Genomic DNA, 18,568 nt, shown 5'->3' on the forward strand with positions numbered 1-18,568 from the left:
CACACGCCAGCCTCCTGACAGTGTCGCCTAGCGAAATTTACAGCCTAGCAACAAATGGGTTCGGAGGGGGAATTCAGATCTACACATGGGATCAGGAAGTGAAGCTGAAATGGGATATAAACAAATTAGTTAGGGTGAACAATTGGAAGGAAAAGGAAAAGGCAAGTGCGGCTGGAGGGGTAATACATTTGTTGACACTGCATTTGTAAGAAGTAGAATGAAAAACCATTTCAATAATATACAACTTGAAATTTAACCTTCTAAAACAGGGGTGTCCAAACTTTTGGATTCGAAGGGTCGCATTGGGCAAAAAAAAATTGGCCAAGGGCCAAAAGCATGGGGAAAAAAAAATAAAAAAATAAAAAAAAATATATATATATATATATATATATATATATATATATACATATATATATATATATATATATATATATATATATATATATATATATATATATATATATATATATATATATATATATACACATATGTCTTGATTGGATTATCCAGAGAATAGTGCTCGATACCGTGGTAGAGCGCAATATGTATGTGTGGGAAAAATCACAAGACTACTTCATCTCTACAGAACTGTTTCATGAGGGGTTCCCTCAATCATCCGGAGATTTATTTTATTTTTTAATTTTTTTTTGAGGGGTTCCCTCAATCATCTCCTGATGATTGAGGGAACATGAAACAGTTCTGTAGAGATGAAGTAGTCTTGTGATTTTTCCCACATATATATATATATATATATATATATATATATATATATATATATATATATATATATATATATATATATATATATATATATATATATATATGTATATATATACATATATATGTAGTATATGCAGACACAATGTATATACACTATATATATTTATACAGACCTGAAGTACGTGTACTTATGTATATGAAGTATGTGTACTTATGTATGAGGTACGTGTAATGTGTCATATAATTAAAAAGCATGTAAATAAATTTTATATCGAAATCACTTCACTAACTTCCGTTGATTTTTCAATATTATTTACAAACTTTGTGTATGTGTGTATTAGAGCTGTCAAAATTAACAAGTTAACTCAAAGTTAACAAGTTAACTCATGTGATTAATCCCAGAAAATGATGGATTTAATCATGTACAGACAGATTAATCATCGATGAAAGATGGCACCTGTTGGCCATAAGACATAACTGCAGTTTTTGTCCATATAGATAAAAATGCTGTTCATGAATGAGATCTAGGGTTGCCAATTATTGCCAATATTGTTGCCAAATTTGAAATCATGATTACTGATTGTTAGGTAATGCAGTGTTGGGGTGTGAACGTGATACCATCATGTAATTTGTAATGTCTAATAAAAAGGTTATGGATAAACGTTATCCATGTACCGAAAGACAAATATTAGTTTTTTTTTATTCTTTAGTTATATCAACTTGTCAGCTTTTTCTCATTCCATGATGCCTTCATCTCTATTTTTACATTTTGATAGATGGAGTTTTTATTTATTTATTTAATTATTATTTTTTAAGTTATGTATATTGATATTTACATGTACATGCTGTATTGGGGCATATCCATTAAGAGTTTGAGCAAAAATATGTCATATAGGAATTAAGTATATACAAATAAAAATTAACAAAATGCTGTGTCACATGAATGGTTTTTGAAGTAATACCTACCCAAGTAATGTATAAAAAACATGTCGTTTACTTTTTGATGTCAAAATAAAACACAAAGCAGTTTGGCTAATGAAGATGAAGTCTAACAAACAAGCTTTGTTCTTCTCTAACGCATCCTTGTAGCTCACTACAACAGTTTGGCCAACAAAAATAAATAAGTGTGATGCCTCGCACATTGAATACACAATCTTCACAATCTTCGTTCAGTTCAATCAGATGATAAAACAGTTTAGGCAGTATTGTTGTTATTTGAACACTGATACAGTTTGGATTAAATAATGAATCAGTGAACATCCCTGTCAATAAACTAAAGACTTTATAAAGGAGTTGTAACAACGATCTCCACACATCGCCTGCTGCATGTTTCCTCACCGCATTAACTCTCAGTCACAGCAGCTGAAGGACGCTGTATTGAGAAAATAAAAGCAATATCAAAAAGTTTTTCTCCTTCGCTATATACTTTTAGTGTGGGGACAACGTTAAACCATGCATTTGGCTCTGTTTACTCCGAGGGGAAATCTCCCAAGCAAGGACTGTGTAGTTACTTCGCCATGATTATTAAACATGCGCCTGGCATTGTGTTGCCAAAAATGCATTAATAAATGACGGGTTTCCGGTAATTTAAAAATTATACAGTATTACTATCCGTCTGGAATTTTATCGCAAATTATCATTATACCGTTTACCGTATTATTCCCAGTCTAATAAGAAGTAAAAAGTCAAGGGCGGTCACGGCATGTTCTTGCCGCCGTTGTTGGTCAATTTTTTAGGGCATTACGGAAGATGACGAGAACTGCCGTGGTTAAAACTCAAGCCCTGGGCGCAACAACACTCTTTTATAACAAAATAACACTTCAGTTTGCATTGATTAAAGCAAGCTATAACAGACTGAAGAACACATAACTTCAATTACTTCCACTTAAATCCCCCCCACCACATCAGACCGTGACGACAATGCAATAGGAAGTATAAACGATAAAACATTGAATATTAAGAGTATGTGAAAGTTTGACTACTACCGTGTTTACTATTCTGACAACTTCCTTAAAGTTTTGTAATCAATCATAAATATTCGAGCAGCTTAAATGCGCCAACATGGGGACGTGTGGCGAGAGTGTTTTGCATATATTACTCATCATGTATTCTAATGGATTTATATATGTGTAATTTTGAATTATATATACATGTTTTATAATATCCACTATGTTCAATGAGCAGGATGTGTGTCATGTACGACTGTGTTTTGACTTTATTTGTTGGTTGTAGTTAATTTACACCATGAGAGGGGTAAGTTGTTTGGATTGGATCATATATATTGATTCGGTGCTGGAAATATATGAAACAAACCTGTGGTTGCTAACTGGTGAGTCCATTGGCTTTCAGACCTACAGATCTGCAAAAATTTCAGATTTCAAAGTGATCTGCTGTGGAATCCATCCATCCATCCATCCATTTTCTACCGCTTATTCCCTTTGAGGTTGCGGGGGGCGCTGGTTCCTATCTCAGCTACAATCGGGCGGAAGGCATTGTACACCCTGGACAAGTCCTCACCTCATCACAGGGCTGCTGTGGAATCAAGTTGGGTTATACTATATTCACCGTGAGCCAATCTTCTTTTTAAACTTGTGACGTCTTGCAGGCCGCAATAAAGACTTCGGCGGGCAAGACTGGAAACTTCAGCGCGCCTCATTTGGCCTCACAGACGGCCTCGTTGTCACTCAATGGACTTAATTCAAATTTCTGGTGAAATTCAACAATCTGTGCTTCATGATAATTTTCTTCCTGCTGTCTCACAGTAGTCAGTCATGCAGATGGAATTGAATCTGTCTTGACTTTGATGTTTCATAATAAAAATAGTGTCTGCTATTTTGGGATCAGTCTTAGGCCACACTAGTGATGCCAATACTTTGTGCAATTACACCTAGGTCCTGATTTACTAAGTTCCAAATAACAATTGGGTAACACGGTGAAACGGGTTTGTGCTGGTGCCTCACAATTAGAATAGGTCCTTTGTTCGATCCCCATGTTCGGGGTCTTTCTGTGTAGAGTTTGCATGTTCTACCCGTGAATGCGTGGGTTCCCTCCAGGTACTCCGGGTTCCTCCCACCTCCAAAGACATGCACCTGGGGATAGGTTGATTGGCAACACAAATCGCCCACTTGAAAATTCCTTCTTCTCTTCTACAACTCTCTCGTTGTCATTAGGGAGGTCTGTTGTGGTTTCCCTTTCTGGTTTTGATGACCTGCCCTATGTGGCCTTTGATCTGCCTAATCTCAACCAATCGTGACTCATCATAGTAAACAACCAACCAATCATGGATGTTCTTATACATGCAAGCACGTCTTGGAAGGAGGTAGTGGAGGGGTTTAGTAGCCCGTGGAGAGGAGCGGGGGAGAACAAGAAACATAACAATTAAGTGCCGTTTGGTCATTTTAACTTGAAATAAATACTATCGATATTACGATATTTTCTTAATTCATATCTTGTTGAAAAATGTATCGATATATCTTACAAACACGATATATCGCCCAGCCCTAGTTGGATGGACGGCAAATAACAAGTGCTAAATAGTATGTGTAAACTGCAAACTAAAACATTATGTGTACTATAGGTACCCCAGAACAGTGTTAAATTATTACATTTGCATTTCATCCTCCCAATTATTGTGGGCGTTCTGACAATCAGCATATATTCTGCATATTTGTAAAGACAGACACGCTAAATAGATTGTGCTTTCTATTTTATTCTTGTAAGTGCGACAGTCCTCTGGCAGTTTTGCGTGTGCTATCAAGTTTGCATTTCCATGCAAACCTTCGGTAGACCAGACTCATAATATGTTTGAGTTGAGTTGAGTTTGCGTTTATTTCGAACATGCATGCATACAACATGATACATCACAATTTCCAGTTTCTCTTTTCGACATGTTCGAAAAGAAGTAGGGAGAAGCAGAGTTATTTAATCCTACCCCTTTTCTTTTACATATTTCTCCTCTTTGTTTGGTCATTTTTTTAAAAGTAGAGTATCTCAAATTATATTGTAAATAATAATTCAGGATTTATTGACATTTTATGTAAAATAAACATTTTCAATGTTTGTTTTTTTCCCCGCCACACAAGTGAGCAGGTAATAAAACAAGCTATGGCTATTACTCTCCATTCAGAGATGTCTTGAAGTGACCTCTGTTCTTGAAAAACTTCTGTCTGTTTGGACTCTACTTCTCCTTTTTTAATTGCCTATTGTTCACAATCCTTGTGAGAAATAAGAACACATATGTTTTTTTTCTTTAAATTCAAATTTGTGATAATCGGCTCGTTCTAGGTGGCTAGCAATGCAGCTAATGGGAGCAATCTATTCTGCCTCTAAATCACTCTAAAAATGCGTACATAAAATGCCCAAAAATACTTCAATTACGTTCCGTAACCTGTATGACAATTCGGAATGTATATTGTTAAGATTTTATCGATTGGATACCCATATCAATATACCATATCAATACCGGTATTCATCATTATTCTTATCAGTACTGTATGTAATTTGTGGAAATAAAGATGGAATTTTAATTCGCATTTATATTACCCCAAGAGGTTAAACACATCCAACATGATGTATTGTAACATGTCAGAGCATGAAATCAACACCCGCTTTTTGAGGTTTAAAGAAGTCAGCTACAAACCCTGTTTCCATATTAGTTGGGAAATTGTTTTAGATGTAAATATAAATGAAATACAATGATTTGCAAATCATTTTCATCCCATATTCAGTGGAATGCACTACAAAGACAAGATATTTGATGTTCAAACTCATAAACTTTATTTTTTTTTGCAAATAATAATTAACTTTGAATTTCATGGCTGCAACACGTGCCAAAGTAGTTGGGAAAGGGCATGTTCACCACTGTGTTACATCACCTTTTCTATTAACTACACTCAATAAACGTTTGGGAACTGAGGAAACTAATTGTTGAAGCTTTGAAAGCGGAATTCTTTACCATTCTTGCTTGATGTACAACTTAAGTTGTTCAACAGTTGTTCTTGTTGTCGTATCTTACGCTTCATAATGCAGCACACATTTTCGATAGGAGACATGTCTGGACTGCAGGCGGGCCAGGAAAGTACCCACACTCTTTTACTACGAAGCCACGCTGTTGTAACACGTGTCTTGGCATTGTTTTGCTGAAATAAGCAGGGGGTCCATGATAACGTTGCTTTGATGAAAACATATGTTGCTCCAAAACCTGTTTGGACCTTCAGAGATGTGTAAACTACCCATGCCTTGGTCACTAATACACCCCCATACCATTACAGATGCTGGCTTTTGAACTTTGCGTCTATAACAATCCGGATGGTTATTTTCCTCTTTGTTCCAGAGGACACCACGTCCACAGTTTCCAAATACTGCGTTGCATCCCAAGAACACCATACCTACTGTGAAGCATGGGAGTGCAAACATCATACTTTGGGGCTGTTTTTCTGCCAAGGGGACAGGACGATTGATCTGTGTTAAGGAAAGAATGAATGGGGCCATGTATCGTGAGATTTTCAGCCAAAACCTCCTTCCATCAGTGAGAGCTTTGAATGGTTGACCTAATACTTATTTTCCACCATAATTTACAAATAAATTATTTAAAATTCCTAAAATGTGAATTCATGGATTTTTTTTTCACATTCTGTCTCTCACAGTTGAAGTGTACCTACGATGAAAATTACAGACCTCTGTCATCATTTTAAGTGTGAGAACTTGCACAATCGGTGGCTGACTAAATACTTTTTTGCCCCACTGTATAGAGTAGTGAAAGAACACATTGGAACAGGGCCAGCTGCAAAATTTGCAAAAAAGCACTTGTGGATTGTTGTACTGCAGTGGTGAATCTATAGATCATCTACGTGCAATTAGTACTTTTTACATGCTATAAATCCGTTTATTATTTTGTAATCCTGCAGTATATTTCAAAGAATGTCAACCTGCAGATCAAGCAGTTGAGCTCGTTCAGATCAAATCAAGGAATTCCAGTCAAGTTGTTTCCTCACTTCCTGTTGCCACAGAAAAGAATGCCATTGAGGGCAAGGAGTGAATGAAGAATGCGAGTGTCACGCTGCTGCTGTTAAGTTGTTGTTGCAGTTTTTTTCTTCTCGCACTAAAAAGCTTTTAAGTCATAGCGAAACAATGGAAATACATTGGTGCTCGGGTGGCTTTACGTCAAAGCCTTGATAGCCAGGATGCAGTTCACAATTTGTGGTTCGCAAACGATCACTTTTTGACCCTGGAGTGACTGTGGGTTGCGTCAGCCGAGGCCTCATGGTATGCTGGCCAAATACTTATTGTTTGACGGTGGGGACAACTCCCATCATCCTGTGCTGAGCCATATCCATCCATCCATCCATTTTCTACCGCTTATTCCCTTTTGGGGTCGCGGGGGGTGCTGGCGCCTATCTCAGCTACAATCGTCATTATTCAAATTAACTCAACTGGACACTTCATTAGGCACATCTGCACAGCAATTAAATAGGCTGCTTTTAGAAGGTGTTTAAACAAAACAAAAATAACTGATTTGCATAATAAGTGTACATTTGGCAATTAGAAAAAAGAAAAATTAGACAATAATATCATTAATTTACAATGAGAAATTTATTTTCCCCCCAGCCTCCAAGCATCTTCGATTTAACAGCATCTTCCATGACCCAGGAAGTACTCTATAATTAAATATAAATCAACTCAAATTAACGACGTGATGAAGAAACTTTTTCTACTTTTGTTTGCGGAATTAATTAGTTTGTCAGTTGGGCAGTTCAGTTTCACTTTTTGTTTGTGAAAATAATTAAATTCTTATTTTTTTCCTTTCTGTGAATTAAAGCATGGTGCATGCAGAGTTTAGGCGTATGATTTATGGAGATAAATGAGAGCCAAAAGTTTTGTACATGAAAAAAGAAACTTTGAAACTGTAAAATCAAGTTTTGATGTTGAATTTAGAAAAATACATCAGTGAAATAAAAAAAAACAACAATAATAATATTAATAATAGTAATGGTGATATAAATAATAATTATAATATATTTTTTAGGTTCAATACAAGTATTTATTATTATTTGTATTCATTAAAATTTTCCACTTTTAAATGCAATATTTTGATATTTAAGATCCTGTTTTCTTTCATATTTGAATCTTTTTCTTTCAGATTCAGACTTTTGGCGCGAATTGTGCATGGGTGGTGTGTTTTCAATCGAGAGAGGTGTGGCATGATGACAGACAGTCAAGTATAAAGACAGCATAACGTATGGAGTTGAATTGCTTTCGCTCCTAGGTTCCCTGAAGGCACCGTGATTTCACCCCAAGTGAAATTCGAGGCCAAAAGTCAAAATCTGGGAGAAAATAAACAAACAAAAACAAAATTCTGAACTCAAAAGATCTCAAACTGAAAAAATATATAATGCTGAAAAAAGAATAGCTCAAATATCAAAATATATGAAAGTGAAAAACAAAAATGTGGAATTTTTTCCAAAGAATTATAGGATTGAATTAGGGCTGAACGATATATCAATATACGCGATATATCGCGGGTTTGTCTCTGTGCGATATAGAAAATGACTATATGGTAATATTTGAGTATACATTCTCACGCAGTTGCTTTTAGCTGCGGGGTCACCAACCTTTTTGAAACCAAGAGCTACTTCTTGAGTACTGATTAATGCGAAGGGCTACCAGTTTGATACACACTTAAATAAATTGCCAGAAATAGCCAATTTGCTCAATTTACCTTTAATAAATAAATATTTATATATATATATATATATATATGAAAAAAATGGGTATTTCTGTCTGTCATTCTGTTGTACATTTTTTTTTCCTTTTACGGAAGGTTTTTTGTAGAGAATAAATGATGAAAAAAACACTTAACTGAAAGGGTTAAAAGAGGAGAAAAGAGGAAAAAAATAAAAATAACATTTTGAAACATAGTTTATCTTCAATTTCGAACCTGTAAAATTCAAAATTCAACCAAAAAAAAGAAGAGAAAAAGTATCTAATTCGAATCTTTTTGAAAAAATTAAAAAAATGATTTATGGAACATCATTAGTTTTTTTCCTGATTAAGATTAATTTTAGAATTTTGATGACATGTTCTACATAGGTTAAAATCCAATCTGCATTTTGTTAGAATATATAAAAAATTGGACCAAGCTATATTTCTAACAAAGACAAATCATTATTTCTTCTAGATTTTCCAGAACAAAAATTTTAAAAGAAATTCTAAATACTTTGAAATAAGATTTAAATTTGATTCTAAAGATTTTATACATTTGCCAGAATATTTTTTTTGAATTTTTAATCATAATAAGTTTGAAGAAATATTTCACAAATATTCTTGTTTGAAAAAACAGAAGCTAAAATGAAGAATTAAATTAAAATGTATTTATTATTCTTTACAATAAAAAAAGGAAATACTTGTACATTGATTTAAATTGTCAGCAAAGAAGAGGAAGGAATTTAAAAGGTAAAAAGGTAGATGTGTTTAAAAATCCCAAAATAATTTTTAAGGTTGTATTTTTCTCTAAAATTGTCTTTCTGAAAGTTATAAGAAGCAAAGTAAAAAAAATAAATGAATTTATTTAAACAAGTGAAGACCAAGTCTTTAAAATATTTTCCTGGATTTTCAAATTTCAGCGGTCGCGGAGGCAAAAACTCGGACATGGGAAGAGTTTGGGGAAGCCATGGAAAACGACTTCCGGACGGCTTCGAAGAGATTCTGGACCGCCATCCGCCGCTTCAGGAAGGGGAAGCAGTGCACTATCAACACCGTGTATGGTGCGGATGGTGTTCTGATAACCTCAACTGCGGATGTTGTGGATAGGTGGAAGGAATACTTTGAAGACCTCCTCAATCCCACCAACACGTCTTCCTATGAGGAAGCAGTGCCTGGGGAATCTGTGGTGGGCTCTCCTATTTCTGGTGCTGAGGTTGCCGAGGTAGTTAAAACGCTCCTTGTTGGCAAGGCTCCAGGGGTTGATGAGATCCGCCCGGAGTTCCTTAAGGCTCTAGATGCTGTGGGGCTGTCTTGGTTGACAAGACTCTGCAGCATCGCGTGGACATCTGGATTGGCAGACCGGGGTGGTGGTCCCTCTCTTTAAGAAGGGGGACCGGAGGGTGTGTTCCAACTATCGTGGGATCACACTCCTCAGCCTTCCCGGTAAGGTTTATTCAGGTGTACTGGAGAGGAGGCTACGCCGGAGAGTCGAACCTCAGATTCAGGAGGAACAGTGTGGTTTTCGTCCTGGTCGTGGAACTGTGGATCAGCTCTATACTCTCGGCAGGGTTCTTGAGGGTTCCTGGGAGTCTGCCCAAACAGTCTACATGTGCTTTGTGGACTTGGAGAAGGCATTCGACCGTGTCCCTTGGGAAGATCTGAGGGAGTGCTCAGAGAGTATGGGGTATGGGACTGTCTTATTGTGGCGGTTCGCTCCCTGTACGATCAGTGTCAGACCTTGGTCCGCATTGCCGGCAGTAAGTCGAACACATTTCCAGTGAGGGTTGGACACCGCCAAGGCTGTCCTTTGTCACCGATTCTGTTCATAACTTTTATGGACAGAATTTCTAGGTGCAGTCAAGGTGTTGAGTGGTTCCGGTTTGGTGACTGCAGGATAAGGTTTCTGATTTTTGCAGATGATGCGGTCCTGATGGCTTCATCTGGCCGGGGTCTTCAGCTCTCACTGGATCGGTTCGCAACCGAGTGTGAAGCGACTGGAATGAGAATCAGCACCTCCAAGTCCGAGTCCATGGTTCTTGCCCGGAAAAGGGTGGAATGCCATCTCCGGGTTGGGGAGGAAACCCTGCCCCAAGTGGAGGAGTTCAAGTACCTAGGAGTCTTGTTCACGAGTGAGGGAAGAGTGGAACGTGAGATCGACAGGCGGATCAGTGCGGCGTCTTCAGTAATGCGGACGTTGTACCGATCCGCTGTGGTAAAGAAGGAGCTTAGCCGGAAGGCAAAGCTCTCAATTTACCGGTCAATCCACGTTACCATCCTGACCTATGGTCATGAGCTTTGGGTCATGACCGAAAGGATAAGATCATGGGTACAAGCGGCCGAAATGAGTTTCCTCTGCCGTGTGGCGGGGCTCTCCTTTAGAGATAGAGTGAGAAGCTCTGCCATCCGGGAGGAACTCAAAGTAAAGCCGCTGCTCCTCCACATCAAGAGGAGCCAGATGAGGTGGTTCGGGCATCTGGTCAGGATGCCACCCGAACGGCTCCCTAGGGAGGTGTTTAGGACACGTCCAACCGGTAGGAGGCCATGGGGAAAACCCAGGACACGTTGGGAACGCCTTGGGATTCCCTGGTAAGAGCTAGACGAAGTGGCTGGGGAGAGGGAAGTCTGGGCTTCCCTGCTTAGGCTGCTGGATAAGCGGAAGAAGATGGATGGATGTAATAAAAAAAAATCAAAAAATCAAACTGTTCTTATTTTAAGTACAGAACTTTTGGCCCTAAATCCACTCCATAGTAATCATGCTTCAACTGCCCCAAAATGTAAAGTCTGTGTTTTACAGTAGTAAACTGCCATAATTACAGAGAATAGAGTGCAATGTTCTGCGCGGCAGTCTAAGCCAGCTGCCCTCTTGCTGTAAAACACACACACACACACACACACTCATGCTCGGACACAAAATATATAATCTTTGATCTGCATCTAAATTCCCAACAGCTGCAAGTGTGTTTGTGCAAACGTGTGTTTGCCAGGTGGTCGGCAGCACTGGCAGGTGTTTGCTCTTGTGCTCGCGAATGCAGCTGGATTGTGCCACAGCTGTCTGTGTATATGCTCTGTGTGTGTGTGTGTGTGTGTGCGTGCATGTGTGTGGCCGCAAAGTAGCTACTATGAGGCCTATTTTTAGCATGTAACGTATGCTTCCAACTGACTAGATGCCATTTATTGTTATTACGTCTCTCTATATTTTTACTTTCTGGTTTTGCAGTTTATTGTGAGATTTGGTGCCTTGGCGTTGACTTCACGACTCATTGTGTGTTCTACCAATTGTTCCAGATAGTTGAAAAAAAAGTCTCAAGACTTTCAACCCCTGCAGTCAGGCCAACTGTACATGTCAGCTGGAGTACTAAATAACCTCATAGTGGACTATATATACTAAGCACCCTACAGTCAGCACACTGGCTCCAACCAACCAGACCGTGGTCATGTTTACTTACTTTCTGGGAGCCAATCAGAGACAAGATAATCATCTGTACTGGTCATCTGGAGATATCTTATTTTGACTCAATAAGTGATTTCCTTGGATTACGCTGTCTTTCCATTCACATCCCCTCTATCCATGACTCCCCTGTCCCCCTCATGCACACCAACCACCTGGTCTCTGACAGCTTGGTCCAATAAGGCTGCAGGACAGCTGGGCAGTATGACAGACAGAGTGCGTTTTGGACTACCTCCCCATGAAGTTAGATCTCAAAATGTAGTGTGCTGACCATGCACAGAACGTTCCTCCAGAAGGTATTATCTTTATCCATGTGATGTCAGATGATTTAAAAAGTGAGCTGTTTGGCCACAAAACCCTGCAATATGTTTGGAGGAGAGAAGGTGAGGCCTTTAATGCCAGGAACACCATTCTTAACGTCAAACACGGTGGTGGTAATATTATGCTCTGCGCCTGTTTTGTGGCGAATGGAACTGGTGCTTTACAGAGAGTTTATGGGACATTGAAAAAGAAGGATTACCTCCAAATTCTTCAGGACAACCTAAAATCATAAACCCGTAGGTTGGGTCTTGGGCGCAGTTGGGTGTTTCAACAGGACAATGACCCCAAACACACGTCAAAAGTGGTAAAGGAACGGCTAAATCAGGCTAGAATTAAGGTTTTGGAATGGCCTTCCCAAAGTCCTGACTTAAACGTGTGGACAATGCTGAATAAACCAGTCCATGTCAGAAAACCAACAAATTTAGCTGAACTGCACCAATTTTGTCAACAGGAGTGGTCAAAAATTCAACCAGAAACTTGCCAGAAGCTTGTGGATGGCTACCAGTTGCAGTGAAACTTGCCAAAGGACATGTTACCAAATATTAACATTGCTGTATGTATACTTTTGACCCAGCAGATTTTGGTCACATTTTCAGTAGACCCATAATAAATTCATAAAAGAAACAAACTTCAGGAATGTTTTTTTGTGACAAACAAGTATGTGTTCCAATCACTCTATCACAAAAAATAAGAGTTGTAAAAATTATTGGAAACTCAAAACAGCCATGACATTATGTTCTTTACAAGTGTATGTAAACTTTTGACCTTGACTGTACATTTGAGCCTGATAAATCCTGGTATTGTTTATTTTTTAATATATCAGTGCCACCAGGGAATAAAGTAATATCTACTGATAGAAAAACCTGCTGATATTTGATACTGGCTGGTAGGTAGTTGGTAGACACGATTTATGTGGGGCACATAACAATATTGAAATGAAATGAAAAAGACTTGTAAAAAGCCAAAAACAAGTTTGCCATGTCCAGTCCCGCTCAATTTGTTTTGAACTATGTTTGTTTAGTTGATTGGGCGAAATGTAAATGGAGTATTGTTGGTGCTTTTTGTATGGTTATTTATTGGGTTTTATGGTCGGAATACCATATGACGTCATGGTTCTCATTGGTGCCATTGTAAGCTGACTTTTGTTTAAGTTTATTTACATTTGATACATAAAACAACATATGTGTTCTTGTTTGATTGATTGATTGAAACTTTAATTAGTAGATTGCACAGTACAGTACATATTCCGTACAAATGACCATCAAATGGTAATACCCGAATAAGTTTTTCAACTCGTTTAAGTCGGGGTCCACGTTAATCAATTCTTGGTAAATGTCTCTCAAAAGGATTGTAAATTATAGGCAAATTTGAAAAAAAAAAGTCCAGTTCCCCTTTAAGTCATTAGAAATGTAAAAAAAAGACTTTGACACTCTTTACTTCCCGAAGGCATAATCAGAGAAACATTTGCTTGCTTACAGAAAGTTGCTTTTTTTTTGCCCAGTTCATGTTTGTTGTGCTGCCATTTATAGTAGTTAGTGTTCTCTCCAGTTGGATTCACGGTTGCCATAATCAACTATCAGCCACACATGGTGAACAAGCAGCAAAACTATTAAGTAAACTAGAGGGCCACAAAATATATGCAGACAGGCCACAAATGGAACCTGGGCAAGGACTGTCTTGTTAATGGGTGGACATGACCTTACGGCAGGGGTCGGCAACCCAGAATGTTGAGCGATCCATATTGGACCAAAAATACAAAAAACTAAATCTGTCTGGAGCCGCAAAATTTTTTAATCCTTATATAAGTTTTATAATGAAGGCAACACATAATATAGGTGTCTATATTAGCTAAAATAGCCTACAATCAAAATGAATAGGTGTCGCAGGCTGAAGCAAATCTTCGTTGACAGAAATGTTGAAATGTAATATTTATTCTACACTATTTTACAACATTAGAAACCATTCATAAATCAAAGGCTATTCAGAGGGTAAGATAACTCCTGGAAATTACTGGCTTTTAATGGCCAAATGTATAGATGTGGTTGTCCAAGTTAAAGGAAATGGCAGGCAGTCTTCTTTTAATAGATTTATTACAATATTAGGCAAGCTGGGCAATGTTTGCTGTGGTCTGGAACAACATTGCACACAAACAAGTGAACAATCTCAAATGCAGCCAATATCACATATGGATAAGGTGTCATGAGACATGCAAAAGTAAATTATTTACAAAGAGGATAAAAGTAAAGGATATTAATAGATCTCAAATATACCTACAAATGAGGCATAATGATACAATATCTACACACAGCTCACCTAAATATCATGTTAGCATTGATTAGCTTGCAGTCATGCACTGACCAAATATGCCTGATTAGCACTACAACAAGTCAATAACATCAACAAAGCACACCTTTGTGCATTCAAGCACAGTATAACACGTTTGGTGGACAAAATGAGACAAAGAAGGAGTGGACGATTTTACATGTACACAAACGGTTGCGTCACACTCCACACTATTGGGAGTTCAAGAACCACCGAAATTAGTAGGACAAAACGATGTTCATCAAACACTCTCATCAGTGAAGCATACACACAAACATATTAAACAGTGGGCTTTCAAACAACTTGGAAGGTTTGTTTCATGTTTGTCCTCAAACAAAAAACATACCAAAACAAGAAAATATATTTTTCCATTTTCTATCTATTTTTAAAAATGCTCCAGAGAGCCACTAGGGCGGCACTAAAGAGTCGCATGCGGCTCGAGAGCCCCGGGTTGCTGACCCTCGCCTTAAGGGATCTAAAGAGGTCGGGTCTTAGGGACACCGTTGACATGTACTGTATGAGCAAACATGATGGGATGAGGAGGTGTTGAACAAAATCAATGTTTCCTGTTCCATTTGACATCAATTATAAAAGCTTAAGTTGTTTTGGAAGCACACACACACACACACACACACACACACACACACACACACACACACACACAGGCAGGAGACTTCATTATGGTTTTATGTGCCACTTCTCCACAGGGCGCAATAAAAATAACTTTTGGCTTATCATGTTTGCTGTCGGAGGGATTCTCCTCGCTAAATTCTTTCACTTTCGCCACCATCTCTGTTGTTGACCCCCCAGACCCCACCCACCCCATCCGTGCTTTTGGCCTCTTTTGCCTTTCCCCCTTTTTTTTCTCTCTGCCTTCCTCTTCATCTCTCCCTGTGGTATTAGTGGGGCCACATGTTGCTGGCCTCTCCCGGAGGTGTGAGCCCCATGGCAGGCCCTGGCTCCAGGCTGACGCGTAGTTTGGTGTGAGTTTGTCTGACTAAATGTGTGTGTGTGTGTGTGTGTGTGTGCGGCCGCTAACACAGTAACCTGATAGCGGTGTGGCTGAGCGGTACAGAGTGGAGGAGTGCTGTGATTTATCCCGCGGGCCCAGCAGATGGCTGCAACAGGAGTTTGTTTAAGTTTGCTTCAGAGCCGGGCAAGCGGCCAGGAGCATAGCGAGGGCCTGCCAGAAAAATGTTCACTGACTCTGGATGCCTAACCACACTACTCCCCCTTGTAGCCCCCCCGCCCAGTCAACACACACACATCCACACAAGCTATTGCAGACTTGCTGTCGCTATTCTCCCTTTACCCTTCTCTTATTTCTCTCTTTCCTCCCATCTGTTTCGCACACATGCTTACGCCGAAGCGCACACTCACACTCAGGTACACACTCGCACACACACACACACATACACACACGCACATAAGCGCACACGCACGCAAACACACTCACACGTACACACACACACACACACGCACACACACACACATGCACACACACACACACACACACACACACACACACACACACACACACACACACGGCTCTGTCGGCAGCATCCCCACTGCTGAAATGCTCTCACATCTCAAGAGGGGGTGTGGAAGACTGACGACGTGTCCATTTTAGTGTGGGCGCTTTAATGCAACACTTTGCAAAGAAGCTTGAAAACATAACGTCATGCAGAGAAGGACCCTGATAACCGTGCAAAGTGTGCATATATTTATATTGATGCTGAATTGTACCCCAGTTGCTTTGTAGTCACATTCTATGCAACTTGTTTTCCTTTTTTGTTGTGGACAATCAAACACAAGCCGATATTTTGATATATTTTGGTTTATCAATCAATCAATCAATCAATCAATCAATCAATCAATGTTTACTTATATAGCCCTAAATCACTAGTGTCTCAAAGGGCTGCACAAACAACTACGACATCCTCGGTAGGCCCACATAAGGGCAAGGAAAACTCACACCCAGTGGGACGTCGGTGACAATGATGACTATGAGAACCTTGGAGAGGACGAAAGCAATGGATGTCGAGCGGGTCTAACATGATACTGTGAAAGTTCAATCCATAATGGATCCAACACAGCCGCGAGAGTCCAGTCCAAAGCGGATCCAACACAGCAGCGAGAGTCCCGTCCACAGCGGCGCCAGCAGGAAACCATCCCAAGCGGAGGCGGATCAGCAGCGCAGAGATGTCCCAAGCCGATACATAGGCAAGCGGTCCATCCTGGGTACCGACTCTGGACAGCCAGTAGGTCATCCATGGCCATCGGACCGGACCCCCTCCACAAGGGAGAGTGGGACATAGGAGAAAAAGAAAAGAAACGGCAGATCAACTGGTCTAAAAAGGGAGTCTATTTAAAGGCTAGAGTATACAAATGAGTTTTAAGGTGAGACTTAAATGCTTCTACTGAGGTGGCATCTCGAACTGTTACCGGGAGGGCATTCCAGAGTACTGGAGCCCGAACGGAAAACGCTCTATAGCCCGCACTTTTTTGGGAATTCTTTGAACGCAGATTTTTTGTCGGGACATATGGTACAATACAATCGGCAAGATAAAATGGAACTAGACCGTGTAGTATTTTATATGTAAGTAGTAAAACCTTAAAGTCACATCTTAAGTGCACAGGAAGCCAGTGCAGGTGAGACAGTACAGACTAATGTGATCAAACTTTCTTGTTCTTGTCAAAAGTCTAGCAGCCGCATTTTGTACCAACTGTAATCTTTTAATGCTGGACATGGGGAGACCCGAAAATAATACGTTACAGTAATCGAGACGAGACGTAACAAACGCATGGATAATGATTTCAGTGTCGTTAGTGGACAGTATGTTTTTTTCCTCACATTTGTGAAGTCATAAAATCTAGACTAACCTTGCTGGGTTTTTTGTTCTTATCTTCCATTAAAATGTAATAATAAGTTTAACAATGTTTTTTTTGTGACAGAAAAAACATTTCGTTTTTTATGAATATGGTGTAATGCGAAGCTGAGTAGCAGGTGCATTTTACGCATCAGATTCGTAAGTGTAAAAAGAAGTTAACCACAAGGTGATTTTGATAACAAAATGGCCACACTCAACAGAAGTATTGAGACTACTAAAGTGCTACTTCTTTTAATATGAGTTATTTTACTTGATGTAACTTCCCGTGAATATTATTATCAAGAAAGTTTCGTCCCAGTACACAGTGTCCAACGAAATGAAACCACGCGTTAATCACAAAGATCATTATCACGTTGCTCTATTGTTGTTGTTGTTTTTGTTTTTAATGTTGTGTTTGCTGTTGTTGTTTTCGTCTCTCTGTCTAATCCCCCTCTTGTCCCCATAATTTCCCCCCTCTGTCTTTATTTTTTTTGATAAAGACACCTTCAAGGTACCCAAAGCGCTTTGACACTACTTCCACATTTACCCATTCACACACACATTCACACACTGATGGAGGGAGCTGCCCTGCAAGGCGCTAACCAGCACCCATCAGGAGCAAGGGTGAAGTGTCTTGCTCAAGGACACAACGGACGTGACGAAGTTGGTACTAGGTGGGGATTGAACCAGGGACCCTCGGGTTGCGCACGGCCATTCTTCCACTGCGCCACGCCGTCCCCAATAATAAAGTCAAATACAAATAAGACAACAAGAGAAGTATCTTACACTTTTCTTTTGTAAAGTAAATCTAAACAGCTGATATGGGCATCTACATCAACTATATGAAAAAAACAAACACAACAACAAAAAAGACCATTACCAAAGTTTATGTCAGACTTATTGCAAAAATAAATACTAATCAAATGTAATGCAAAATAAGGGATTTATAAATACTGATAAACAATAAATGTGCACACAATTGCCCGGAGCTAAAATGAAAAAATAAATACAGTACATTCTAACTAAAAAATAGATAAAATATATGTTTCTAAACTAAACAAACTGTTAATAAAATTGAAGTCATCCATCCATTTTTCTACAACTTGTCCCTCTTGGGATCGCGGGGGTGCTAGTGAAAATACAGCTTCACCACTTAAGTCATAATTTTTGCATCTATGACATAGCT

General features: G+C 39.0%; 1 protein-coding gene across 3 annotated transcripts in view; it reads left to right on the forward strand.

Annotated features, from left to right (window-relative positions):
- Positions 1–18,568, forward strand: part of gse1b (Gse1 coiled-coil protein b) — a 459,629-nt gene that overhangs the window by 17,317 nt on the left and 423,744 nt on the right. The gene's annotated exons all lie outside the window — the stretch shown is intronic.

The sequence above is a fragment of the Nerophis ophidion genome, linkage group LG02 (genome assembly GCF_033978795.1).
Source record: "Nerophis ophidion isolate RoL-2023_Sa linkage group LG02, RoL_Noph_v1.0, whole genome shotgun sequence".
NCBI lineage: Eukaryota > Metazoa > Chordata > Actinopteri > Syngnathiformes > Syngnathidae > Nerophis > Nerophis ophidion.